The sequence below is a fragment of the Kogia breviceps genome, chromosome 20 (assembly GCF_026419965.1).
Source record: "Kogia breviceps isolate mKogBre1 chromosome 20, mKogBre1 haplotype 1, whole genome shotgun sequence".
In the NCBI taxonomy this organism is placed as follows: Eukaryota; Metazoa; Chordata; class Mammalia; order Artiodactyla; family Physeteridae; genus Kogia; species Kogia breviceps.
In genome coordinates, this window is record NC_081329.1 from 27,603,768 (window position 1) to 27,630,062 (window position 26,295).

At 45.0% G+C, this 26,295-nt stretch overlaps 1 protein-coding gene across 6 annotated transcripts in view; it reads left to right on the forward strand.

Moving 5' to 3' along the window:
• Positions 1-10,005: 10,005 nt before the first annotated feature.
• Positions 10,006-26,295, forward strand: part of TACC1 (transforming acidic coiled-coil containing protein 1) — a 108,363-nt gene continuing 92,073 nt past the window's right edge. For 2 of the 6 annotated variants that reach the window (XM_067022776.1, XM_067022777.1), the window contains exon 1: positions 10,145-10,476. The gene's annotated coding sequence lies outside the window, so the exon portion shown is untranslated. Of the gene's footprint in view, positions 10,477-26,295 lie in introns of all 6 variants that reach the window. The other 4 variants (XM_067022778.1, XM_067022780.1, XM_067022781.1 and 1 more) reach the window with 4 other exon arrangements.

The following is a 26,295-nucleotide window of genomic DNA, read 5'->3' on the forward strand; positions in this document are numbered from 1 at the left end:
GAAGCCTAATTTTATGGTTAGGAGACTGGTTTCAAGCCCCAGCTCTATCACTGGCTCACACGGACAAGCCTCTTAAGTAACGGCTCTTAGCCCCAGTCACGCCCTTTTACTTGAAGGGTTCTGGGCATCTCACCAGAGCCTGGATGAGCAGGCACTGCGGAGGCATGAATGCCTCCCATAAATAAATGTACGTGGTTAGGGTAACTCTAGGATTATAAGGTTGGAGATGCCCAACTATTAACAAAGAGTTATTCAGGACCTTCCATGTACCACACTCTCTTGTAAGGGCCGAGAATGTAAAGTAGACGTGACAGAGTCCACGGGTGGGGGAGGAAGAACTAAGCTACCAACAAACGAGATAGAATTGTATTATCAGGTGGTGTCCATGGCCATGAAGAAAAGCATCTAGGACGATGGGATAGAGTAAGACTTGGGTGGGGAGGGGACACCACTTCAGTTAATCCAGGTACTCAGGAAAGGCCTTTCTATGTCTGGGACATAGAAGAAAGTGACCTTAGGAGCAAAACTACCCTTGGACCAAGGCACTTGGCACTTCCCTGTGTGAAGAGAGCCCTTAGCAACCTCACTCCCTAACGCTGCCTGGACTCCAGGGAAATGCTTCTCCACTCTGCTGTTGGAACGCGAGGTAGCATTGAGAGGACTAGTATGGCGGGGGCACTGAAGGAAGAGGAAGGACAATTTGACGAATGAGTTAATTGGTTAAACTCTTCTTCTCAGATTGCATCAGTGCCAAGAATATTGCATTTCCCAGAATTCCTAACATCTACTTTTGTTGTTGTTGTTCTTTGTGTTCTGGAGACGCCCATGGATTAGAGGGGTATTTGCCACATTTGCACGTGGTGTGTGTGAGGAACATTTTGCAATGTTAAATAATTCATGTTTCTCTTGAAGTTGTATGTAGTTTGGTCTAGACGCAAGATGCCTGATGCATACCAATTATTTGCCTTGACTACGACATGGACATTCAAAACTCATCATGAGAATTGTTTTTTTAATAAGAATAGTTACTACAATTTAGATAAATCTCCATCCAAAGTCCTTCAGCTTTATTTAAATAATTCTAAGTTAAAATGATCATACCTGCTAATTTTAACATGCATTTATGTCATTTAAAATAATTTTGAATGTTTGAGAAAAATAACCTCTTTGAAAGCATATGTGAAAACATTTTAGTTTTTTATACTTACTTTCAGTTACATTTTTAATGATAATATATTCACATTTTGTACATCTGAGGACAATAACATTAAAAAAATCTTTTATATCATTCATCTCAATAGAACAAAAATTACTCGACAATGATTTTATTAGTGATTTCACTTAAATGAAAGCAAAAAATGAATTTTTGTGAAATAAACATATCAGTTGCCAATACCGTATGTCTGTTTTGTTGATCATTCAAATGCCACCCGCCAACCCGCAGAACCCTCAAATATGCGCAATAATAATTAAATTCCATTTTGTTTTGTATTTTACTAACATACAGTCATAAAAACCATACGTTTACACATATTTTTCAATTTTGCCATTGTGAAGGCATTTGTCATGGTAAGAGGACAGAACATATACCTTATGTAACAGTTTTTAGTGGTATGTGGGCCTCCATCTGTACCCTTGTCCTGGGCCCCTCTAACATTAGGGGTGAGCCTGTGGGGTGTTGCAGGGACAGAAAGGCTGGTGTGGCTGCAGCCTGGTAGGTGAGATCAGAGGGGTGGGCAGGGCCTCATGACATGGTGAGGGGTTTGGATCTTCCTATACTTGCAGTGGGAAGCCAGGAGAGGGCTTTAAGTGGGAGAAGATGGGTCTGGCTGCTGTACAGAGAGTGATGTCTGGGGGAACGAGAGTAGAGGCAGGGGCCTGACTGGCAGGCTGCTGCATTAGTCCTAGCAAATGAGAGTACCTTTGACTTGGGTGTCAGCAGTGGAGTTGGTGAAAGTGGTCAGATTGGGGATACATTTGAAGGAATTCAAATATAGAATTTACTGATGGATTGAGTATTGGGGTGGAGAAAAGAGGGAATGATTTCTAGGGCTTTGGTTTGAGTAACTGGTGTGTGGTGGAGGGAAGCCTAGAAGGTAGGGGAAATTTTACTACTGCTGTACCTTCTTTTTTTTTTTTGGCCGCAGCATGTGGCATATGGGATATTAGTTTCCCAACCAGGGATCGAACCTGTGCCCCCTGCAGTGGGAGCACGGAATCTTAACCATTGGACCACCAGGGAAGTCCTACTACTTTTCCTTCTTACATTCCTATCAACAGCTTGCAGGTCTCACTGGGGCTGTGACCCAGGTGCCAGTCGGAGCCTGTCCCATCAACCGGTCCCAGGTTTTGGTGGGATAACTGAGCCATTATCCACTAAACTCCTTTCCAACCTCGAAATTCTATGATTTTAAGGTGACAGTGTAGGACACCAAAGTATTTGAATTTTAAAAGGAGACTTTTCGAAGACAGAAGAAGAATCAATCTGTAAAGGTAGAAGTGTTTGCGGGGCAGACTTCCAACTGGCCACCACTCACACTAGCATCCTTACCCGCAAATCCTTGTCTCTGTACACCAAGGGGTTGCACATTCACCCAGATGTGCTATTTTTTTGAATTAACGAAGTTGGTTAGATGTCACCATGTGTTTAGGAACCCACAGTGCTATGCGCTCAAAATAAAGCCATACAATATGAGTACAAGAAGGAACTTTGGGGAGCAGCCGCTCTGACCCTTAGTTGCCCTGATAAGGGAAGCGGAGGGTGAGCTGCTACGTGATGGTCCGTGATATGATCACACACCTGGCTGGTGATGGATGTGGACCCCAAGCCCAGGCTCTGGGACTTCCGGCCCAGGGTGCTTCCCACAAGTAGGGTCTCTGCCCCTGGGATGAAGCAAGGGGTCATGCAGGGCGAGGACCTGACATCCAAATAGGTCTCAGATTTCTTCTTGCAGTGACTGCAGACTCACGTCTGCATTTTCTGCTCTGTATCGCCTTATCATACCTCCCAAGAGCTCAAAGCTCTTTTCATAAATACAGTAGCATCGATCTCTACTTCCATTCATTCAATCGACCAACATTCCAGCGGCCAGCTCATTGGGTATCAAGGATACAAAGAAGAACGGGGGCGTGTCTTCATATGGCTGATTCACTTTGTTGTACAACAGAAACTGACACAGTATTGTGAAGCAATTATACTCTAATAAAGATCTATTTAAAAATTTTTTTTTTTTTTTTGCAGTACGTGGACCTCTCACCGCTCTGGCCTCTCTCGTTGCGGAGCACAGGCTCCGGACGCGCAGGCGCAGCGGCCATGGCTCACGGGCCCAGCCGCTCCGCGGCATGTGGGATCTTCCCGGACTGGGGCACGAACCCGCGTCCCCCGCATCAACAGGCAGACTCTCAACCACTGCACCACCAGGGAAGCCCTAAAAATTTTTTTTAAAAAGGCTGCTTGCCAGCGTCTGTGTGTGGTAGGTGGCATGGGGGGGGGACATGCTGACATTGACAATTCCAATGCAGTGCGTTCGGTTCGGAGCTGTGACGGCAGTGTGCCCAGGGTCCCGTGGGATGGCCCAACACTGACAGCGAAGAGGGTAGGTATTGAGCCCTGGGCTGCACGGAGAGACTAACAGGAATTAAACAGGAGAGAAGGGAAGACTGCTGAAGGCGGTTTCAGGAAAAGGGAACAGCGTGTGCAAAAGGCAAGAAGGAAGGCAGAACTTGGCACATTTGAAAACTTGCCAGTACTTGATCCCGTGGAGCCCGGGGTCAGAGCGCGGAGGCAGAAGTGTGGACTGGATGGAGAAGTGGGCGGGGCCAGGATGGCGAAGTGGGCGGGGCCAGGGACCGTCACTCCACGATACTGGCGCTTGAATCCGAAGCGGAGTGAGATGCACAGGCCTCCATGCTATTTGCTCCAGGGTCAAGAAATGTCTCCCCTCCCGGCGGAAGCTTAACCAGGCGAAATCTTCGGAGTGAACAGCAAGGAGAGCATGAAAAGTTTAGGGACTGGTGGAAAAGGCAGCCCCAGAGCGTGCTGAGTCGAGGAAGAGGGTCTTCCTCTTCTCTCTTGGGAGCACCTGGTGCCTCCACATCCTTCTGTGTCTTACCTTTGCCTCCCCCTGTGACTCTCTTTCCCACCAGCCTGAGTCATGCATGGAGCCCAACCAAGACAACCCCTGACTTTACCCCTGTGGAAAGCATAGGCTCAGCAGAAGACCATAAGCCCATTAATCACAAGGTATCTGGCGCCTAGTAGGTGCTTCATTTCTTGTGTGTGTGTGTGTGTGTGTGTGTGTGTGTGTGTGTGTCATATGAATGAATGATGTGAATGCATCAGTGGGATTCCTTGCTTTGTCCCTCCTCCTCTTTCTCTCGTGTGCCAGACCCCAAATCTGATTGGCTGGGGTTGGAGAGAGAAGCGCCCTAGTGGGGTTTGTGTGCCAGATGCTTCAGACAAGTCACCAACCTCTATCCTCACAACACCCTTGCAGTCAGTATCGCCAATGCACAATCTTTTACCCCAAAGCCAGGTGTGCTTCAGGATTCTGATTTTTTTTTTCTAAGATTTTGGACATAATATGCGTTTTATGATAGCAAGCCCTCAGTGGGTGGGAGAAGCACCTTATAATCAAACACATAAACCCTTTCTGCCGTGTAATGTGAGAAAATTCACATTAAGTAGTAAAACACATAACCTCAGGTCAGCTTAGGTCACGTCTTGCTGCCGAGTGAGTTGCAAAAACGCTTCTGGTTTTCTGCATGTGGGAGTTTGGAAATGTGGACAAGAGAGTGTGGACCCGTGAAATCCTCACTTTTTGGATGAGGCAACTGAGATTCCCAGAGTCACTCTAATCAGAAAGCGGAGTCGGGATTAGGCCACGACTGTGTCCAGCTCCAAAACCCACGCTCTTTCTATGGCACCTCTGGGCCCCTGGCCTAGTCTGCCACCCAATGCAAAAAGGAGTAAAGGTGGGGCTTCCCTGGTGGCGCATTGGTTAAGAATCCGCCTGCTGATGCAGGGGACACGGTTTCGAGACCTGGTCTGGGAAGATCCCACATGCCGCGGAGCAACTAAGCCCGTGCGCCACAGCTACTGAAGCCCACACACCTAGAGCCTGTGGTCCACAACAAGAGAAGCCACTGCAAGGAGAAGCCCGCACACCACAACGAGTAGCCCCTGCTCGCCACAACTAGAGAAAGCCCGCGCACAGCAACGAAGACCCAACAGCCAAAAATAAATAAATTTTTTTTTTTTTTTTTTATAAAGAAGGAGTAAAGGGCAGACCCTGCTGATACTCAGCAGCCCCAGCAATTCGGAGACCAAGTTTGGAAAAAAGAGTTTTCTTTGTGGAACAGCAATGTCTCCATCTACTGGACATATCTGAGAATGACATCTGACTCACCCAGAGAATGACATTTACTGGCCTGGTGGTGGCCTCTACAAAGGGCAGTGGAATTGGCTTTCCCTCTGTAACCATATGCAAGCCATACTTCAGGGAGCAGAAAGCTGCTACTAAATTACCTCTGCGTAATCCCTCCTTCAAAACAAAACAAAACAACCACAACAGTAATAATAATGAAACCCCTTTCACCCAATTGCCAGAAATTCTGGACCACTCTCACGGTTCTCAGTGATTGCAGTACCTCTTCTAAAACATGACACCCTCTTTCTTCAAACTTTTCAGTGGTTCCCATCAATTACAGAAGCGACTCCATAGGCCTCCTTTTATTTATTTATTTTTTATTTTTTTATTTTTTTGCGGTATGCGGGCCTCTCACTGTTGTGGCCTCTCCCGTTGCGGAGCACAGGCTCCGGACGCGCAGGCTCAGCGGCCATGGCTCACGGGCTTAGTTGCTCTGCGGCATGTGGGATCTTCCCGGACCAGGGCACGAACCTGTGTCTCCTGCATCGGCAGGCGGATTCTCAACCACTGTGCCACCAGGGAAGCCCCATAGGCCTCCTTTTAACCACACCTGCCTCTTCAGCCATTCCCCACGCCATATACTCTCTGCTCTCGCTGGGCCCTTATCCTACTGTATCTTCTATTATAGCACCTGGAACTGCCCGCTATGTTGCTTTGTTTGCTTGTTTCCTCAGCCAGACTCATAGCTCCTGTACATTTCAGGCTACCTGCAATATAGTAGGAGTTTGATCATTTTTGAGAGATGAAAAATTAGAGTGAATGTATTTCATTAACTTAAAACACCCCAAAATCTGTTCATCAATTAAATGCACATACAGTAATCGTTGTCAGCCTCCTACATCTCAGGTAATTCTACTTTCAAAATTCTTTCTTGAATATGAAGTTTGGTAGAGGGCAGGATGGAGAGAGTTTGGGGATATTGATTTCCCTAAAGAAGGAAGATTATCAAAGAATATTCAGAATAAAGTGTTCCTCTAAGAAATGATTCTTTCCTTGAATTTCCCACATCATCTTTTCTCAATGTCTTGAATTTCTCAAATAAAACCTCAGAATGAGTTAGCCAAGGAAACAAGAAACTGTACATAGACTATGGCACTTTACAAGTTGGGGTAGGTTATAAAACAAACAGATATAGTCATCTTTTCAGGTATGTGTATTATTTTTGCAACAGCTTTATTTAGATATAATTTACGTACCATAAAGTCACCTACTTAGAGTGTACAATTCAGTGGCTTTTAGCATATTTAAAAAGTTGTGCAATCGTTGACACAATCAATTTTAGAACATTTTCATCATTCCCCAAAGAAACCCTGTACCCTTTAACTAACAACCTCCCATGCCCTGCTCCACTGTCACTTCCAGCAACCACTAATCTACTTCCTGTCTTTTAGGAGTTGCCCATTCTGGACCTTTAGGATGAATGGAATCATATAATATGTGGTGTTTTGTGACCAGCTTCTTTCACTTAGCATGATGTATTCAAAGTTCATCCATGGTGTAGTATGTGTCGGTACTTCATTTCTTTTTCATGGCTGAGTAATATTCTATTGTATGGCTTTATCACATTTTGTTGATACGCTCATCAGTTAATGGACCTTTGGTTGTTTTCACCAGCAGCTATAGTGCAGAGTGCTACTACAAACATTCGTGTACATGTTTTTGTATGGATATAGTTTTCAGTTCTCTTGGGTATATACCTAGGAGGGGAATTGCTGCATCAAATGATATGGGTATGTTTATTTCCATCCCCTACTAAATACAAACACCCCCAGGGCAGAGTTTTAGGTATTCATCTCCTGGCCCAGTACTTTGTACATAAATGTTCAGTAAACGTCTATCGACTGGAATGAAGGAATGGATGATATTTGCAGTTCTAACATGGAACATAGTGGGGAGTTGGAGGAATAGAGAGGCAGCATCAGGAAAATGAAACTTTGGAAAAAACTCAGATCATGAACAATCTTGACACTGCCAAGTAAAATTGCAAAACGTCGTTCTCAGAAACCAGCTCCCCTTCTGCAGAATGAAAGTAACAACACCTTTCAGAGTTGTGTCAAATTGCTTTCTATCTGCGGAGGCTTCAGACAGGCCTGAGACACAACCTAGGCACTCAACTAACGCTGTGCCGCTACTTAAATTCAGGATGGTCGCTCAACCACAAACCATGTAAGCTTTGCCCTTCTGTGAAATATTGACTAGATTTAACCTTGAAAAGACTGGGTTTTCATCTCACTTCAGCTCTGTCTTTTGTTGCCCAATGTGAGGTCATTATACCTGTATCTACATTCATGATATCAATTTATTTTTTAAATTTTATTCTTTAAATTGAAGTATAATTGATTTACAATCTTATGCCCGTCTCTGCCGTACAGCAAAGTGACTCAGTTATACACACATAGACATTCTTTTTTTAATATTCTTTTCCACTATGGTTCATCACAGGATATTGAATATAGTTTCCTGTGCTATGCAGTGGGACCCTGCTGTTTATCCATCCTATATGTAATAGTTTACATCTGCTAATCCCAAACTCCCACTCCATCCCTGCCCCCCCTTGGCAACAACAAGTCTGTTCTCTGTGTCTGTGAGTCTGTTTCTGTTTTGTAGACAAGTTCATTTGTGCCATATTTTAGATTCCACACATAAGTGATATCACATGCTATTTGTCTTTCTCTTTTTGACTTACTTCACTTAGTATGATCATCTCTAGTTGCATCCATGTTGCTGCATGTGGCATGATTTCATTCTTTTTTATGGCTGAGTAGTATTCCATTGTATATATGTGCCACATCTTCTGTATCCATTCCTCTGTCGGTGGACATTTAAGTTGTTTCCATGTTTTGGCTATTGTAAATAGTGCGAAGCAGCTAGTTTAAAAGCAGGGGACTAAACTAGTGACTTTTGCTCTCAGGAAGAGCATCAGAAGTGCCGTTCCCTCAGTCTTGCCTGGCAGCAGCCCTACATCCCCATGGTGAGCGGTGCCTACCTGGCTTCACACTCTGCAAGTCCAAGGAATTAGACTTTTGCCCTCAATTGGGGGCAGGATCGATCTTTCAGAAACACACTTTGTTTCTTATTTAGATATCAAATAGACTCAACCTGTTGACCTTTTTTCAGAGTGTCATTCTTGAGATCGTTTGGGGATAAAAAACCAAGTGAGGGAGTTCTGTGTTTGTGATACTGTCATGCTTAAAGATGTCTAAAAATAAAATAGGCCTTTAATTAAATACTTTTAATGATGGGTTAGATTTTGTTATGATTATCTCCATAGTAAAACATGTTCAAAATGATACTCTCTAAATTTCAGAATATAAATGCATGTCAATTACTTTCAAGTTCAGGTACCAGCCTCAAGCTAGAACACAAAGATGTCACCTAGCTCAGTTGTGCTTCACTAACTAGATAAAAATAGTATGTAATCAGTACATCAACTCAATGATCTAAAAATTGTTAGCCTCAGCCTGTTATGTGTCTAGACCGTATAATTTCTGTAAACTGAAGGAGACTTCCAAAACATTTGAAACTTTCTAATCTAGTGGATTGGCCCAAAGTTTTTTTGTTATAATCTTGCTTACTCTATTCATTTGTTTCTTACACACCCTCTTTCAATAAATAGAACAAAGGAGACGTCGTCATTTCCTGTTTGTGGACCAATCCTCCAATTAGTTCTTGTGAGAACCACCAAATTTTATTGCAGGGGTCGACAAGGACCCCAAAGCTTCCCAATCTGTGGTGGCATTTGACAGTTCACAGACATGCTGCCCTCCAGGGGACCTCCAACAACTGAATCTCAGGATGCCTTCTCACCCCCATGCATCCCCTACCCAGGGCCTCCAAGAATCACAGCTAGGAATCTTCTCACTTCATCCCTGGGGGGCTGAGGAGGCAGTTTGTAGCTGGAACCGGACCCCATTTGGGAAAGATGCTAGCCCATTCCTGTGCTTCCGTCATAGAAATACCTAGAACGAAGAGAAGGCCTGGAAGACGATCACTACCCCTCTCTGCCACACGGAACACACATTGTCCTGTGGGCAGAGGTGTGCCCCCCGGGGAAGGCTGACCCAGGCAGGACCCCATGAGCCCACAACCTAAGGACATTTTCTCTGCCATCTTTCACCAATTATTATTGTTACTTTTCAATTAGAAGGGGAGGGGGAAAAAATGTCAAGGGGGACTTCCCTGGTGGTCTAGTGGTTAAGACTCCACACTCCCGATGCAGGGGGCCCAGGTTCGATCCCTGGACAGGGAACTAGATCCCACGTCAATGCCGCAACTAAGGAGTCTGCGTGCTGCAACTAAGGAGCCCACGTGCTGCAACTAAGTCCCAGCGCAACCAAAAAACAAACAAACAAAAAGAAAGACACTGTGGTATTGGTGTAAAAAAAAAAAAATTAACCAAAAAAAAGTCAAGAGGGATGTGGGTGTGTATATTTCTTGGAATCCAGAGGTTCAGGGGGAAAAAATCCATCAAAAATGTCCCTAGTACAAAAGTTGGCAAAACAAAGAGCACTCTCTGTCTCTCTTTTTTTCTTAAAGCTGAACTGTAACAGGAGAAATTCTCTCACAAGGGGAGAGTGTTCCTGAGCCAAGTTTAGCCCGAGGAAAACTTTTCCAGCATGTCAGGAACGAAGCCGACGTTCCATTAAGGGAAGAAAAAAAAAGTGCCGGAGGAAAGAGTGAGCGCGTAAAGGATTCAGAGGGAGCTTTAAATTCCAGACCGGGCCGCAGTTGAGAGCCCTCGGGAAGCTCCGTCTGAAGGGGAGACAGCAGCCAATTTCTCCCTGGGGCTCCCAGCCCTAGTGGACATTTCCTGTTCTGCCCCGGGACATTCAAGCCAAAACTTACAAAACATCCTTTTCCCTCGAACCAAGCGTTTGGTTCGGAGACCCACCCTTCCCCACGTCGGTGATCTCAGCCCGCCCTCCCCTTCCTTCCACGGAACCCCTCCCAGACCAGAGGCGCTCGGCTTCCTAAGCCAAGATGATGGATCCGCTGTAGCAGGTGACGCCAAAGGGAGAGAGGAGACCCGGGGACCACCGCCGACGAGGTAGGAACGGGGGCTGGGTGTTCTGGGGTCATTTGGCATTTATTGAGCAAAGCGGGGCCCTTGAGCTTTAAGCCTTGGGCTGGCGATGTTTTCTGCTTGATGGGGGTGTGTGGTGGGTGAGTGAACTCCAGGGAGGTCGGGCATATCTTTTCCCTCTCCCTTTCCAAATTTTACTTTAATTCTTGGGTCTCTGGAAGCATGCGTTGTTTGTCTGGTGTGGAAAGTGTTAGGGCAGAATTCTGGGAATTCCCTGATTTCTTTTTTCTTTTGCTTTCTTTTCTTGGAAAGAGAGGTCGTGGGGAGGGAGTCTTGCAATGTCAAGGAGCATTCATAAATACATTCCTCTCTGAATAGATTCAGAGAGGAATGACCCATGTGCCTGCACAAGGAAAAGGCATTTTCGCCTTGATGAGCTGGGGTCCAGCTGTTTCCCAGGACCTGGGTGGTGTGTCCTCCTGGTCCGCCATGCTTCTCCCTCCCCCCCTCCCCCACGGTCACGGGGACACACAACTTGAGCTGTTTCTCAGGTCGGGGAATGTGGCACTTGCCCCCAGTGCTGTGCGTTTACGGGCAGAGCCCAGGTTTCCCTGGGGACTTAGATGTCTGTGGCAGAGCTACCTGGTCTACCTGGAAGGCTGCATGTGGCTTGTTAGGGAATTGCCCCAGCAGCTGGTCGCTGAGAAGTTAGCCTTGGCAACACGCGCTGACATCGGACTGACCCAGAGAACTCAGCATGGCTTCTGCACAAGGAGTGCTCAAAATTGTATGAAGCAGTCATAAACGAAGAATTTCAAATGCCCTTCCTCTGAATTCCCATGGCTTTTTACTTCTCTGTAGCACTCACTTTGCTCCTTATCCACATACCCCCTTACCCTGTTCTCTAACAAGATAAATAAAGGAGAGAGTGAATTGGACGAATGAGTCATAACCTATTACTCGGTGATCCCAAGACAGCTACTGACTCTAGCTGAGCACTGGCTGTGTGCCAGGCACCGTTGTAAAGGTGGCAGGTGTCATCCTCATCCTCATTTTACAGAGGAGGAAACTGAGGCTGGAGACACAACCAGTAAGTGCAGAGGAGGGATCTATACTGAGTCCAGGATGCGATGTTCTGAAACCAAGATTGGGGTTTGACCCTTGGTTCCCTCATTGTCTAGCTGGGTGATTTTGGACAAGTTAAATGTCCTCAGCCTCAGTTTCCTCATCTGCAAAGTGAGACAATAATAACCACACCTCACAGAGGTGTTGTGAGAGATAGATTAATTTTCAAGATTATTTTACTGAAGCGGGTCAACGATGTAGGCGTGCTCTTCCCAGACCCTACTGTGTGCGTTATAAATGTGGAGGGATCTCTTGCAACTGAAAAAGCCTCAGGGTTCTGTAGGAGGTAGCAGTAGTGCCTTGTTAGGATTCGTACCTTAACGAGGGACATTGGAGTTCACTTGCCGGCCGGTACAAGCCTGTAGCCTCCAGCTCACTAGACTATAAGCTCCCTAAGGGCAGAGTTTGTGTCGTATACACGTTCTGCATTCTGGGTTCAACCAACCTCGGAACAAACCCGCCCCCCCAAAAAAAAATTCCAGAAAGTTCCCCAAAGCAAAACTTGAATTTGCACTGCAATTATTTACATAGCATTTCCATTGTATTTACAACTATTTGCATGGCACTTCCGTTGTATTAGGTTTTATAAGTAACTTAGAGATGATTTAAAGTATAAGGGAGGATGTGTGTAGGTTATATGCAAGTACTATGCCATTTTATGGAAGGGACTTGAGCATCAGTGGATTTTGGTGTCCACAGGCATCCTGGAACCAATCTCGGGGGGGGGGGAACCAAGGGACGACTATGTATTTGTCTCTCTTAGAAAATGTTTCTCAACCTGTGATGGAAGGATCTCATTGCTCTTCAGAAGGGTCGCAGGGTCCCCTTAGGGGAGGAATTCAACAAAGAAGCTGTGGATGCTCCAGGAGCCTCCTCTTTCCACTCCCGACAAAGCAGCTCCATCTTTACCTGATTACGTGTTGGGGTGCCCATTTGAAAGAATGTTTTGAAATGTTCAGAACTGCTTACCTGGGACAGGTAATGCTGTGTCTAAGGAGAAAATGACTGCTTACGGAACGGAGTTGATTTATGGAGGGATTTCCAGCTGGGCCCTGTCTGGGCTCTCACCTGGCCCTCCCCATCACCTTCTTCTTTTCTTTTTTTTTTTTTTTTTTTTTTGGCGGTACCCGGGCCTCTCACTGTCGTGGCCTCTCCCGTTGCGGAGCACAGGCTCCGGACGCGCAGGCGCAGCGGCCATGGCTCACGGGCCCAGCCGCTCCGCGGCACGTGGGATCTTCCCGGACCGGGGCACGAACCCGCGTCCCCTGCATCGGCAGGCGGATTCTCAACCACTGCGCCACCAGGGAAGCCCGTTCTCCCCATCACCTTCTACTTAGTGACCATCTCCCGCTCTGGGGAACCCACAGGACGTGTGTGCCAAGCGGGCTCGGGAGGTGAGCCCTTCCGTCCCAGGCAGCCGGTCCCCAGGTGCAGGGACAGACAAGGGGCGGGGCCCCAGAGAGCTTCTGTTATTACAACCTGGCCCCTCTCTGAGTCTTCTCGGAATGTGTCCTTCTCAATTCTGCTCACAGTGATGGACTGCCTGATCGATACTCCTAATAGCTATGATTCATCTACCTTAACGATGACGGCTTCCTTTCTGAGCCTGGCGCTGCGCTGAGCACATTACGTAGATATGCTCAGGCAATCCCCACGAAAGCCCTGGAAGGCAGTTTCAGCCTGTTCCCCACTCTACTGACGAGCAGTGTATAGGTAAAGATGTTACATCACTTGACCAAGGGCACCCAGCCAGTTAGCGCTGAAGGTGGGATTGGAGCCCCTCCCCCAAGCCTGATCCACCCCACCTTGAATATTTTTGCAACCCCATCTGACAGAGGCAAGAGGGATGTTGTTGTGTGTTTCTTTCATATTTTTGGCAAAGGATGGTCCCTGAGGACAGGCTGGGAAGAACGGGGCCAGGACAGAACGTTCCATGGAGGAAGAGTGCTGCTGTGAAAAAGTAGCGTAGGAATTCTTGTCCAAGCTGTGGCTCTGGGAGCGTCACCTGTCCTACGAGAGGTGACATGGTTTAGTGGGAAAGAGCCAGCTCTGTTGCCAGACTCCCCGGGCTCAAATGCTTATTCTGCCCCATATTAGCTAGATCATCTTCGGCGAATTTCCAAAATAAAGATACTCCATGTAGAGGGATGATAATAACCGCACCTATACCATAACGATATTAGGATGAAATAACTTAGTCCACAGAAGGCATTTAGAGCTGTGTCTGGCACATAGTAAGCACCCAATAAATATGTTATTATGTGTAAAAGAGCTTGGTTTTAACCTTAGGCAAGTAGTTGGGTGGCAGCCTGGAAATAAGAAGTTAACTAGTGTTTGCGATTGAAAAATGGACACCAGCAATGTCACCTGTGAGCTGGGGATGGGACGGTTGTGCCTGGACCCCAGCCAGGAAGGAGCCAGGGTCCCTGAGAGACAGCTTAAGACCTACGAGAAAAAGCTTAGATGTTCTCTTAGAAGTTTAATAAAACCGAAACAACTAGTCTTCAGGATTGGACTTGCCCAATTGGACACTTTGATTAAATGAAGGTTAACTTATTTATCTTTGTAGTTATGGAAATTAGTCCCACTTCTGACCTATTGTTATTTCCAAAACAAAAAACAAACAAACAAAAAAGCTTGCTTGTAAATGCCATTGGCGGAACCACTTGTACTTTTGGAAGGACAACTTTAAGATTTCAAACTGAGATGTTAAATGTAACAGCTAAATATAGCTGATAAAAAAAACAGGAAGGGATCATGACTTGCAAAAGAATTTTGTGGCTTTTTCAGAGAACAAATCCGTGAGCACCGCCTAAGTCTAAATTAAATTTGTAATGATTTTGAGAGGAGCATGCATCCGTTTGCCGACTGTTACTGGAAGCAAAAGTATGCAAGAAATAAATTCGTGGTGGCTGTTTATTGAGCACTTACTATGAGTCAGGCCTTGTGCTAAGTGCTTCATACGTATTATCTCACTTGTTTAACCCCCATGTCTGCCTGTCAGGTGAGTACAGTTGATCCTTGAATAACGTGGGTTTGAGCTGCGTGGGTCTACTTATAAGAGGATTTTTTTTCAATAAGTACATACAGTATCTAAGTGTCTATTGAAAAACCTACCCAACCTGGGGTTGGTTGAATCCACGGATGTGGGATCTCGGATACGGAGGGCTGACTCTGTGGAGGGTGGGGATCCCTAACCACCTGTGTTGTTCCAGGGCCAACAGTACTACTATTATCCCCAGTTTGCAAATAAGGATAAGAAGGCTTAGAGAAGGAAATAATAATACGCAAAAAAACACACACAGCTGCTAAGTGCCAGGGTAGGGATTCTAACTCAGAAGGGCACCTGACAGCAGAGGCCCAGTGCAGCTGCATCCAAGCCAGCAGACTGGGTCAGGCGGCCAGGCGTGGGTAACCTCGTGAAGCAGGTTGTCTTGTTGACCTCTCTCCGTGCACTCCGAGAGGCTCACTGGCTCCGGGGATTTGTCCCTCCTTTTCTGCGGGGATCTCAGCACCTGATCCCCTCTGTATCCCGTATTTAAAATGGGTCCTCTTATTTGCTATCCGTCCAGCCCTCCTTTGACCGGTGCTTGACTTGCAGCAAACCACTGAAAAGTGACTAATAAGTGAATTGCTACACAGGTGCATGTCCAGTGGGAGACTTAGCTGTCACTGTGGCAGCAGATAGGGGGGCTTTGGGGAGGAGGGAGACCCCCCCGGGCACCCGCTCGCCAGCTCCTCAGTTGTTTCCCGCTCCGGTCTGGAAAGACAGGCTCCTCTGTGAGTGTCTGGGGTCCAGATCGCAAGCTTTTCATGTGTTACTGGATACTGAATCTGCTGATCTGAATTCTCCAAATCTTTATAGCACCGACTCCACCGGGACAGCTCCAGGCAGCAGTATGAAGCGTGCTGTCTTTCCTTGGTGCCCAGAGCGTTCTCTCTCTGTCTCTCTCTGTCTCTCTCTGTCTCTCTTTCGTAGAGGCCCTTCTTCCACACACCTTCTCGGCCTCTGACATCCAGACCCCTTCCTTCCCCATCTCTGGTAGGGCTTTCAGGCCCTTACTTCACTGAACAACCTTAAACACACATCGCCCACGTGTGGGTGTTTACAACAAGAATAGTTTTTTTTTTTTTTTTTGACTGGAGACAAGATGACAATGGAATTTAGAAACAGTGAGTAGTTTGGGGAGAGTTTTTAAGGATTTTGGAATATAGGTCCTTCATACACGATAAACTAAGGCTCACGTGGGGCCTATCAGTATTTACGGAGGGACCTAGTTTAATGGCTAAGGGTAAGGTTAGGGGAAAAGGAGGAATCTGTTGTATCTCCCAGGCCACCCAAGATACATGAGAATGGGGAGATTACACCTGTGGAGGGGCTCCTAGCTTCACCTCTGTTTTCAAAAGGAGATTCCATGAGACAGAAGCAGGCAGAAGTCACTGCAAAAGCAGACACAGTACCGAACAAAATGTCCCAAGGCAGCAGGGGAAGGCTTGTTCACTGGTCCATGTGGGGCTCTCATGGACCCTTGGAACTTTCCATAGTTTGACTTTCTGGCTAATTATTAGCAGCTGCGTTGGGCCTGCCAGCAAGAGTTCTGGGCCAGCCTGAGGGCTGTTCCAGCTGCCGTGGGGGGGGCTGGGGTCCCTGGAGTTTTCAGGAACAAGCAGGTGTGCCCCGGGCAGCTGACGCCCACCCCCCGACCCCGCTGGCCGAGGGACAGCTTCTCTGCTGCCTCGTGGCCTCTCGCCATTGGTTGTCCAGAGCCCCGTCTGGTTTCCTTCTCCAGCATCCCTGAGCGAGCACGGCCCGGCTCCTTTCCTGGGAGCGGCTCAGCGGGCCCTGCGCTGCCCATCCGTGCAGAGATGCTGGGTGGGTGTCAAGGAAAAGAGACGTTAGTAAATAAACAGCTACTGGGGCTGCAGGCAGGGATCAGCCTTAGCAAGAAGGCATTCAGTCTGCTTCTGGAACCATAAGCGTCAGGCCTGAAAGGGATCTCAGAGGCTTTCTGGTCTAAACCCTTCCTTTTACAGGGCTTCCCTGGTGGTGCAGTGGTTGAGAGTCAGCCTGCCATGCAGAGGACACGGGTTCGTGCCCCGGTCCGGGAAGATCCCACATGCCGTGCAGCGGCTGGGCCTGCGAGCCATGGCTGCTGAGCCTGTGCATCCCGGGAGAGGCCACAACAGTGAGAGGCCCGCGTACCACAAAAAAAAAAAAAAAAAAAAAAGAATGTGTATATATGTATAACTGAATCACTTTGCTGTATATCAGAAAGTAATGCAACATTGTAAATCAATTATACTTCAATAAGAACTATACCTGAGCATACACACGCATTTATAAATATTTCTATATGTAACCATATGAATCTACATTCAGCAGAACATGAATTCACACTGATGTCTCCAACTCCAATCCATGACCACATGGATCTTTCTAGACCTCCCTTTGCTCGTCTGTAACTACCCATTCCGACAGTGAGAAACCTGGCTCCCACCATCTGCCATCCACTTACTTCACTGTTCAATGGAGACATACGTGTATAGCAGTATTCGACGTGTTAACACGTACACCCATGGGAACAACTTTATCGGCTGGAGAGCAGTGCTTGTGCACAATTTCCTTTGCCTTCAGTTCAGACTCCATTCATTTCCAAAGTGAGTTAGGTCAGCATCTTTCCCCCCACATCCCCTCCAGTGGACTTGTTTCATACATTTGCAATACAGTTAGGTCGTTTCGTCACAGTCTGCATTCTATCCTGGGATTCCCTGATCTCCTAAATATTGTTTCTTTAATTTGCACACATTAAGTTTCACTTTTTTTGTGCCGTAAAGTTCTATAGGTTTTGACAAATGTGTAGTGGCATGTCCCCACCGTTACAGTATCATATGGAATAGTTTTATACCCTAAAAAAAAATCCCCTGCACTTCACGTATTAGGGCTTATTGAGGAGTAACACCTGGGAAAGGAAAAGGAGAGAAAGCAAGATTGGACACGACAGCCTTCAGACTGTGATACGGGTCAGATTAAGTCTGCCAGGCCAACGTGAAGCTCCAAAGCAAAAATTGCCTGAGAGAGGAGTCCTACATTGGGCAGGAATGGCCAGGACTCTGTACCACCACCTGGCTCAGCCATTGGCTGGGGGCTGCCCGAGAGGACTGATCTCAGCTCAAAAGCCCAGGCAGACTCTGAAGGCATTAACAGCTGGAGATTAGCAGCTAACCACATTCCTTGATGCTGGGTTGCTAAATCCGTCCTTGACAGGGGTCTGAATGCTGCAACTCTGTGTCTGCCAGAAAGATCTCTGAAGTTTCCAAGCAGAGGCTGGCTAACCGCTGAGCAGGAATCTTGAGCGGAGGATCCCTGCATCAGGTGGGATTTCAAATCAGGTGATTCCCAATGGCCTCTGTCAGCTGTTGGGCCCCGTGACAGGCCTTCAGCCTGCTCTGATCCAGACGACCCAGCTATTCCATTGCTCACATTCATTCCACCTTGCTCAAGCCCCTGCTTCTCTTCTTACCCTGGCTAACGTATGCCCTGCTCTGTCCTAGAGGTAGGATCAGGGCCCAAGACTATTCGTGCAGGTGCCAAGGAGCCAAAAGATGGAAGCTATGGCTCCCACTCATGCCCACGCCTTCTTAGACCCCAGATGCTCAACAAAATGGTTACAGTATCAATAGCAATGTGGACCGCAGATCAGAGCGTAGATAAAAAGCTTGTGAGTGCAAGCAAAAAAGTTGAAAAATTCAAAGCTAAGACTACACAGACCAAATCCTGTTTGGAAATGTCCCCTCCCTTGAACATGGATAAAGCCAAACAACAGCACTCCCTACTGATCTGTGTATATACCATACCTGGCAAGGTATGATACTTTCTTCAATCCTAACTCCTATGGGCGCCCCTGGGTTTTCATCTGCAGATGTGCAATTCTGGTCTTTCTCTGCAGGAAGGTGGAAAACTTCCAGAAGGAGTGGCTCTGATGCTTTGTTCTACCGGTGCTTACTTTTGCTTTTATTTAACCTGTTGAAGGTTAAAAGCCTGTTTTATTCTTGTAACTTGGCAGCTCTGCCTGGCTCACAAATGTCCTAAGATAAACAAGCGAGGTCTGTATATAACCTCTTAGGGACAGTCTCAGCTTCCAAGCCAAAAGAACTTTTAATATTTACTTTGACTCTCTTTAGAGATTTCCTTTGAATGTTTGCTTCTGCTTTGAAGCATTTTCAGACTCCATAGGCCCTGTTTGTTTTGCCCAGCCAGAGAACAGGGCATTTTTTTTCTTAAATTCACGCTCCTATTTTTGTACAATGAACCATGCATACCGATGCTAATTCCAAAGGCTCACAAATTAAAGCGCTTCCTTGAACCCAGACCCTCAGTACTTTTGCCAGCCTTCTCATTTTCTTGTCCACTTTGTCGTTTCTTGGTGGAATAACTAAAGCCAGAACCTGCTGGCTCAGAGTGGAAGTAAACTGTTGGTGGATAAACTCTCCTGACCCTCCCACCCCCGGGACCAGACGATGGGGTTGGAATCCATGTTTAAATACCCAGTGGTTGCTCCAGGTCACTACCCCGAAGTTATACGAGACCCACAAAAGTACTAAGAGTTACTATTCCAAGAAGACAGTTGGCGGTTTCTGAATCCAGGACTTTTGAAGGTTCTGTCTCTGAACACAAAGCCGGAGCACACATAAACAGCCTGCTTAAAAAAAAAAAAAAAAAAATCAATAAAAAGCCCACAAAAGGGCTTCCCTGGTGGCGCAGTGGTTGGGAGTCCGCCTGCCGATGCAGGGAACACGGGTTCGTGCCCCGATCCGGGAGGATCCCACGTGCCGCGGAGCGGCTGGGCCCGTGAGCCGTGGCCGCTGCGCCTGCGCGTCCGACAGGCTCCGAAACGGGAGAGGCCACAACAGTGAGAGGCCCGCGTACCTAAAAAAATAAATAAATAAAAATAAAAAAGCCCACAAAACGTGTACTGTCCCTGAAGCATTATGTAGGAATAGAAGTGACAGGTAAATGAAATAAAAAAACAAAAGAAGTTTTTTTTTTTAAGTGCTTTCATTCCTCTCCCTGAGAATACAGACAAATTGTGAACCTGGCAGCTGTTTCCACAGGAGGAGACGAGGGTCCACAGGTCTGAAGCGTGAGCTGTCTTCTAGAAACTGCCCTCTTATGATAGATGACACTTGCATCACCTTGAAATAGGAGAACACTTTTTTGTTTTTCTTTTCCCTTCAGAATTCAACTTTACTAGCACAGTGTGTTAGAGAACAGTCACAGAGTGGCTATTGGAATTATAGAGGAATTTCTGAGAATTAGCCTTAGGCAAAAGGCATTTGGCTGGAAACTTGCACTGAAAACTTACCTTGCAAGTCAGCATGTGACTTCCACCTGACTTAATTTTCTTCAGTCCCAAGGGTTCCAAGGCCAGAGAAAAGGTTTTGGTCTGGGTTGCTGGCGTGTTTGCTCTGCAGAGTCAACTGAGAATAAATTCAAAGACAAATCAACAAAGGTAACTTCTCCTTGACACTGAGTTTAACTGGGAGGGTTTCTTAAGTAAAAGTTTTTGTTTTCTCATCAAAATAACAGATATGCAATCTTTGTATTTGGTTTAAGTGTGAATGAAAGAGATAAGGATTGAGGAAAGCACAAAGGACCGGGCAGGGGTGTGGAAATCTGAGTGGAGGTTCTAGCTTTGGCTCTGTCTCTTGACCTGGGGCAAGTTGCTGGGGTATCAGGGCCTTGGTTGACTTATATCAAAAGAAGGTGGAACTAGATGGCCTCTAAAAGCCTTTCCAGGTCTGTTCTAGGAATCAGTCTCTTCGTTTTTATTTTTTGTTATCTTTAGGCCAAAACAATGATGCAAGGTAGAATTAGGGTATAGATTTGCAAGAGGGTCATCTTTTAAAAAAAATTTTCTTTTAATTAATTTTTATTGGAATATAGTTGATTTACAATGTTGTGTTAGTTACTGCTGTACAGCAAAGTGAATCAGTTATACATATACATATATCCACTCTTTTTTAGATTCTTTCCCCATGTAGGTCATTACAGAGTATTGAATAGAGTTTCCTGTGCTATACAATAGGTCCTTATTATTTATTTATTTATTTATTTTGCGGTACGCGGGCCTCTCACTGTTGTGGCCTCTCCCGTTGCGGAGCACAGGCTCCGGACGCACAGGCTCAGCGGCCATGGCTCACGGGCCCAGCCGCTCCGCGGCATGTGGGATCTTCCCGGACCAGGGCACGAACCCGTGTCTCCTGCATCGGCAGGCGGATTCTCAACCACTGCGCCACCAGGGAAGCCCTAGTTATTTATTTTATTTATAGTAGTGTGTATATGTCAATTCCAATCTCCCCATTTATCCCTCCCCTCCTTCCCCCTTGGTAACCATAAGTTTGTTTTCTACATCTGTGAGTCTATTTCTGTTTTGTAAATAAGTTCATTTGTACCATTTTTTTAGGATTCCACATATAAGCAATATCATATGATATTTGTCTTTCTTGCAAGAGGGTCATCTTGAGGCTGGTAGCAGGCTTCAGGTGACTCTCACCTCATCCAATATGTTTGCAAAGATGAACTGAGATCAAGACGGGTATCAGGGTAGGCGTTTATATATATTTGTCAATTCAATGAGTGAATCAATCAATCAGTCACGATAGTATTGAGGGAGAAGGGAATGAAATCATTCCACTGGAGGAAGTTCATTTGGGGTAGGGCATAGATTTGCTTAGCAGTGATGGCTGGAGAGAGGTTTTATGGACAGATTCAGCCAGAGCTGAACTTCAGGACTGGGAAATATTAGGGTTAAGACTAGTTTACATAGCACTCTGTATCTATAGAATAAAATAGAGTGATTGCTGGCAGGCTGCTAAGTACTACAGTTTTTCCAGCTACAGGTGGTTTAACTACAAGGTAATGGGACTCTTCTTCTCCCCAGTTTAATGACCAGAATATTGATTAGTATTTGCTTTGGCTGAGTCTTACAGAAATCCAAACTTATAGTGGCTAAACAACATGTAAGTTTATTTTTCTCTCACATAAATGAAATCTGTAGGTAGGCAATTCAGGGCAGTTTTAGAGGTTCCAAGGTGTTATGGATTAGCATCCTTCAACCTCAGGTTTAAGTATGGCTGCGTGAACTCAGCTATCCCATCAGCATTCCAGCCAGGAGGCAAAAGAAAGAGCCAATAAAGGGCTCACCTCCTGTCTTAGTCTGTTGGACTAACTACCCAAACTACCACAGACTGGGTCATGTATAAACAACAGAAATTTATTTCTCATAATTTTGGAGGCTGGAAGTCTGAGATCAGGGCCCCAGCATGGTTGCATTTCAGTAGGGCCCTCTTCCTGGTCCATAGCTGGTGCCTTCTAGCTGTGTCCTCACATGGTGGAAGGGGCAAGGGGTCTCTCTGGAGCCTCTTTTATAAGGGCACTAATCCCATTCATGAGGGCTCTACCTCCATGATTTAAGCATCTCCCAGTCTCCACCTCCTAATCCCATCACCTTTGGGGGTTCGGGTTTTAACATATGAATTTTAGGGGGATACAAACATTCAGACCATAGTACCTCCCCACTTGCCGTGAATGGTACCCCTTGGAAGTTGGACTTGACACTTCTATTGTCATCCCATTGACCAAAACTTAATTACATGGCCACACCTAAGTGCAATGGAGTCTGGGAAACATAACTTTTATTTATAATACCTAAAAATCAGCTTTTTGGGGTTTGTTTGAAGAGAGAGGGGGAGAACAGATATTAGGGAATGTTAGTCTGTCACCCTGAGAGATTACACACTTATTCCAGTTATGCAGTGAAGCTCCTGTTGTTCAACTCCTTTGGTCCTTATCCCTTAAAATCATCTTCAGGGCCCCTAGTGAATTATTTTCAGTATTCTAAATCTTTACCCTGTGGAGGTGAATTTGATTTTTGAAAGTAGGCCAGGGTCACTCAGGACAACTGTGATGAGTAAGGTGGGTGATAAAGCAGAGAATTACCATTTCATAAGCATGAGATACGGGCTTGTATATCTGGATATTATAGGCTCTACTGGGCATCAGGATCATTCCTACAGAAAACAACGCTAGAACCCAGACATAATACATAAAGTGATTACCTGAAGGTACTGAAGAGGAAACAGAAGTAGGTAGATTCTGGCGTTGCATGTAGCTTGGAGAAGAGGCGATGAGGGGTCATACAAGTAGTCCCCTCTGCTAAGGCTTTTAGTGCAGGGCTAAGTGTCGTCCACACAGTGGCTTGTGTAATAGAGACATACATGAAAAACTCCCGAGCCCTGCGGTTCTGGGGAATGAGAGAAGTGAAGCCAGGAGATCATGAATGCTGAAAAAGTGGGGGAACCCAGAAAGGAAAGAGCCAATGAGGGGATCCCTACACCAAATCACTGGCCAGCCCCTGAACCACACATGCACAGAAAACACTCAAAGCAGCTCAGCTACACAGAAGGTCTGCACTCAGACTGGAGCTGCCACCCACCCCAAGAAACAGGGTTTGGAGTTCAAGCCCAACAAGAAAATTATCTGCTAAAACAAAGGAAAAACCACTCTCACCAGAGAAAAATAATGGAATCTGAAATCTCCGCAGCTCAGTATTCATGATGTCCCAGATGCAGTCCAAAATTATCCGACCAATGGATACTAATAAGCTAACACTAATATTAGTCTCTCGCATCTGAAAAACCAACATAATTCAACAAATTAATAGAATATAAGGGAAAACCAATACGATTATTTTAATAAGTGCAGAAATAGCATTTGTCAAAATTCAACACCCATTTATCATAAAAAATGTCTTAGTGAGTTATGAATTTTTTTTAAAAAACTGTCTCAACGGCATCTACAAAATCAGACAGCTAATGTACTACAATGTGAAGTATTTTACGCTTTCTACCTAGGATCAGGAACAAGGCAAGGATGTTGACTAACTAATTTTATTTAACATTGTATAGAAGTGCCTAGTCAGTGCAGCAAGGCAAGGACAAAATGTATACAGATTATAAAGGAAGAAGTAAAATTGTCTTTATCTGCAGGTGATATCATATAGAAAACCCTAAGGAACGCACAAAAAAAGCTATTAGAAGTAATAAGTGAGTTTAGCAAGGTTGCAGGATACAGTATACGAAAGTCAATTGTATTTCTATATACTAAAAACTAACATTTAGAAAGTAAAATTATAAAATTATAAAACTATAAAATTGTAAATCTATATTAAATTATATATATACATATATATAATTTATATATATGTATATATAAATATATATATTATATTAATTTAAATTATAATATAAAATTATAAAAATTATAAAACAACTCCATTTACAATACCATAAAACACTTAGGAATAAATTTGGCAAAAGATATGTAAGACCTGTAGGCTAAAAACTACAAAACATTATGGGAAATTCAAGAAGATCTACATAAATAGAGAGCTGTACCATGTCCATGGATCAGAAGTGTCAAAACGGTTAAACTGGCAATCCTCCTTGTATTAGTCAATAGAATCAATATAATCCCTTTGGAAATCCAATATCACTGGGATTCTAATTTTTTTGAATTTAATTAAATTTTTAAAAAGAAATTTATGTTTATTTTAAAATGTATACGGTAACACAAAGGACCTAGAATAGTCAAAACTATTTTGAAAATTGAGAACAATGTTGGAGCACTTACACTACCTGATTTCAAGAACAGTATGTGGCTCTTAAGTAGTAAATCCAGTTTTAATCTTTGATTTATAAATTGGTATTTAAATAATTTCCAAAAAAAGGGAAGATGGTGCAGCTCTGAGATAAGCATGTAGCTTCCCAAGTTGGCTACTTTGAAGAGTAATATTCATTTGGCATGATTGCTGGGGAAAAGAAAATCCGCTTTGAGCATAAGCTTTGTAATGAAGACAGAACTGGGTTTAAATACTGAATATACCACTTTCCTTTCTACATCTCAGTTTCTTCATCTTAAAGTGGAGTGCACACTGTAAAAATTAAGGAAATACAGCATAGAAACCAAGCTTTATGTTATAGCTCTGGAACGAGCCTACGTGGGTTAGAACCTGGCTCCGCTGTTTTCTAGCTGTGTGGCCTTAGGTGTGTTTAATCTTTCCATGCTTCATTTTGCTCTTTGTAAATTGAGTATACTAAAAGGACCCTATCTAAACTGTTGTGATGAACTAAATGAGTTAATAAATCTAAAGCATTTAGAACGGAGTTTGGCACATTAAAAAGTGCCCAACAAGTATTACCTGCTATTATCCTTTCCCAGTGTTAGGAGGACTCAATATGGTTACTTTTGTCAACCACCAAGTAGGGTGCCTGGTATCCAATAAATAGCTCCCATCCCTCCTTGGAGCATAAGTAGCATTCTGAGGGTAGGATTTGACACGGAAGGGTGTATTTTGCCATCTCGGGGACCATCTTGAATTTCAGTCTCTTAAATTTTCTTTCTTTACTCTTTTTTCAATGTTTAAAAATGCCTTACTGACAGAATCACAATGCACAAAGGGAAACCTCAACACTGGATATCAAATACTACCCCTTCTGGACCCCATCAGGCATTTTCCCTGAAAAGCCTTCGTAAGTTTACTTCCCAAAGACAAGAATTCCCTTCACCGTCTTCACTCCTCTGGTTACCCCTGTCTCTGTACCAGACGGGGCCGCAAAAGCAGTAAACACAAGCATCTTAGTAGAGATGCCCTTTGGGCCCCTGTAGACCATCTTTCACACTATTGTACAGACTCCTTTTCCCCCTCATTGTCTCAGTTTCTGTGCACCACAGCAGGATGTGTGCTTCACTCTTTTTTTCTTCTTTTAAACCATTTTAGTGATGCTATCCTGTGCCTTTCTGCACAAATATGGGATTGGACAAAAAGTTCGTTCAGGTTTTTCTGAAAATCTTACAGAAAAACCCGAAGGAACTTTTTGGCCAACCCGGTAATACTAAAACTCCTCCTACAACCCATCTTGTCTACCCGGTAAAATGAAAACTTTCCCATCCTCACTCCGCTCTCCCACCGCTTCCCCTCCCATTTTTCCTTTGGAATGACCCACCTTTCTCCCTACGAAGGGCCGAGTGTTCCTCTGGAGGAGATCACAGCTCTTGGCAGGGTTGCGTTTGCATTCTCAATGACACTTCAATCACATTGCCAAAGTATTCCAGGTAGAATGTGGGGAGAATCTGAACTTTTAGATTATCTGCCAAGAGTCAACTTTTTTTCTTCAGCTATTTGAAATCCTTCCCACAAAACCTCAATGCCCAGTCTCACTATACTGTTACTAATTAATGTTTATTTTCCCACCCTCAAATATTCTGCTTGCATGTGTCTACAATGCAGCAGCATCCTGAGTCCTGGGAACCTTCTGGCTAGAGTATAGTGAAGATAATGTATAAACAGGAAGTCAAAATTTGACCTAAAAAAGAGAGATCTGTTGTAAATATGTCTGTGTTAGGGGTTTCCCGTCCTTTCTGGAAACATTAAAATGTAGTCACATACATCTTTACTGCCTGTAGCTTCCACTCAAGGGGGACGTTAACATTCCACGCCATTCTGTGTGCTTAACCACTGGCTCGTTCATTCATTCGGCAAATATTTATTATATATAAGCCAGGATACAGGCACTGCGCCAGGCACTAAGCTTGGATACAGAGATAAGGAAGCTCTCTTGCCCTTCAAGAACTCATATCCTAGTGGAAAGACAAGTAAG